This window comes from Nanorana parkeri, unplaced genomic scaffold, assembly GCF_000935625.1.
Source record: "Nanorana parkeri isolate BGI_ZX_2015 unplaced genomic scaffold, ASM93562v1 scaffold233, whole genome shotgun sequence".
NCBI classification, from domain to species: Eukaryota; Metazoa; Chordata; class Amphibia; order Anura; family Dicroglossidae; genus Nanorana; species Nanorana parkeri.
This window is the reverse complement of record NW_017306501.1, coordinates 1,352,283-1,355,222: the sequence shown is the minus strand read 5'-3', so window position 1 is coordinate 1,355,222 and position 2,940 is coordinate 1,352,283. Positions and strand designations below refer to the sequence as shown.

At 43.9% G+C, this 2,940-nt stretch overlaps 1 protein-coding gene across 1 annotated transcript in view; it reads left to right on the top strand.

Annotated features, from left to right (window-relative positions):
• KCNG2 (potassium voltage-gated channel modifier subfamily G member 2) overlaps window positions 1-2,940 on the top strand; it is a 35,350-nt gene that overhangs the window by 12,812 nt on the left and 19,598 nt on the right. The gene's annotated exons all lie outside the window — the stretch shown is intronic.

The following is a 2,940-nucleotide window of genomic DNA, read 5'->3' as shown; positions in this document are numbered from 1 at the left end:
CCCCCCCCCCCCCCTCTGAAAAGTCGAGCACTCGGTCATGGACCAAGAGCCGACAGTTTCGGGAGAGAGGAGGTGACACACCGGTATACCTTATCCCATCAGGTGACTGTCCCCTCCTCTCTCTGCCGGCGTCCATCACCAAGATGGCCGCTGGCAGGTATCAATGAGATCGCCGCAAATGCGCGATGGCGTCATCGCACAGGCGCTTGGTGACATCACACACATGCGCGGTGACATCACGGCGGGGTGTCACCCGGTAACCGATCCGAGTGACTCCCGGCCTCGGGACGCCCCTGCCTAGGAGCAAGAATACAGCTCACACGTGGATCTGTGAGCACTGGCTGTCCTACCTCATAGATAAGTGCGTTTGGTACAAGGACACAACGTACCAAGCCTTTGTTTGAAGCACAAAGTGTTAGCACTGAAGTTATTGCATATTTTTTTCCTTTCCTGCTGAACAGCATTTACTTTTACAATGCTAAAAGTCTGCCTAAAAAGAAAATAGCACTTACTCCCTCCTATTCTTCACTATGTGCAAATGACATAATTAAGTCAATATAACTCTAATTACTGCAAGCCTAGATGGAAAGAAAGCATAAAAACATTTTATGCACTCAATAAAGCAAACAGACATTCTCTAAATCTTCGGTTTTAAGCTCATCTGCGGTTAGGGCTTAGATAAGTACTGTAAAATCCACAGTAAACAGAAAGCCAATACAAATGACAGCTAGATAATGAGTTTGCACAAAGCCTCTACATGGCCACCTACTTCTGCTCTTGTTATCTGAGTGCGCTTAAAGGCTCCGATTTGCGGTAGAAAAAGGAAGTAGGCTCAGTGCTAATTGTGAGGACAGAGATGATTCATTCAGCTGTAAATATTCAGAACCACTGGCTATACAAGCAGGTTACTAGAACTGAAACATTACCAGAGCTTGTCTTATTACCAAATACAGAGTATTTTGAATTGGATTAGCACATTTACAATAAAAGAGATACTAGTTAAAAGAAAGCTGTTTAAAAATTATGCAATAAAAAAAAAAAAAGTTTCTTGAAGTGTATGTATAGTCACATTTTGTTTCTAGTTTTGGATAGAGTAGGCAAGGGTAAAGCTCCTGTCAGTTTTCTCTTCGCTGTCTGTATCATGTTCGTGAGGTTTCCTTTCACTTACTGTCCAGGAGACACAACAGGTAGTGAAGGGAAATCTCTACGTAGTAAAGGGATCCCCTCTCTTACACATCAGAATATAGTATGTGCCCAATGGAAGATTTTAACTTACATGTCATGGTGACATCTGTACAATTTTGAATTTCCCATCACTTTCATTCCTAATACAGAGGTTCTAATCCTTCCCCACTCCATCCAAACATAACCAAAAGTGTTTTGTCTATACAGTACATGCACTGTAGGGATCCCAGGCTGTAAAACTTAAAAATTAGATGTATTTACCCTCCCAGGAGCCACAGCTGCTACATACAGATGCTCATAGAAATCAGTTACAGGATGCGGCTGTACACGTGTATACACTGGTACTTACATAAACATGCACACAGACCTTCAACCCCGAACGCAGAATGTCTATGTATTTACACAAGTACCATCATATACCGTACCAGGCCGTGTACTGCTGCTTACAGCCATTGATTTCTGTGGGCATCTGTAGGAAGTAATTTCTTTGGCTCCAACAGCAGTGTTCCCAGGTGTCCCTTGTGGCTCAGGAAGTGACATCACACATCACATTACCTACCTTGGAGCATGCTTAAGTACATCTCTACAATCAAAGGCAGGTCAAGAGCCAGACAAGTTGCTTCTCTGACTAAACAACATGTACAGTATGATTTAACATGGATGGCTAGGTGATCACTTGGCATGAAAGTGTTGTCTAAACCAGTGTTTCTCAACCTGTGTAACCTCAGGACCTACATTTATCCTTGGTCATTAAGTCATGACCTCAGTCACACTGCAATGGAATGCACAGCTTTGCAGTACCGCACGTTCCGGTGCAGGCGATCGAACGGTTGACAGGAGGCGTGTTTGGGGTGCCATTGAAATTAATAGCAACGTAGGGCACCTCCCGCACCAGAACACGTGGTATGTGCGATAGTGTGATATAATGCGTTAAACAGGCAGGACAGTGCAATTACTTGTGTGTACTAGTGTGAATGGGCCCTCAAAAACACTGACAGACACATACAACCACAGAGACAATCTTACAAACTCACAGATATTCTCACATACATACTCCAAATTTTTTTTTTAATTTATGTTTTTTTTTTTTTAAGATCTACCCAATCTCCCTACCTTATGAGAATTAGAGTGGATCCTCAGCCTGGGGTCTAGTGTGGGCTGCTGTGATGTGACGGAGCTTCATCCATATGTGCATTGCTTGTACAGCTCACTTACATGCCCTGTAGTGGTGGCGCGAGCCAGAATGGGACGTCACTCTGGTCCAGGCACCCCTACAGGGCACGCGAGGGAGCACATATGAGGAGCCTCTCACCTAGCACAGTGGAAGGCATGTGGCAAACCCCTGAACACAGGGTTGCGACCCACTTTTGGGTCGCGAGCCACCAGTTGAGAACCATGGGTCTAAACCCTGTCTGTGTCTTTCTCTGCTCATTATAGTCAGTAATAGACTGCTACCCAGTGCCAGGGCATATAAGTAGATACATATATGAAGGCTGAATCCTTGAAAGAGAGGCACGATTCTGATTTTATATCAGTCTTATCAGGCTCTGCAGTGTTTGGTAATATGTTTCACATGATTTTTCTTTTTCTTAATAGAAGTGTCCCTCACTTATAATGAGCCATTAAAACACACAAAAGGTAATGAACATGAAATGAAGTAAGCCAGGGGCATAACTAGAAAGCTCAGGGCCCCAGTGCAAGAAACTATTAAGGCCCCCCACCACCAAAAAAAACATGATTTTGATACCTTTTTGA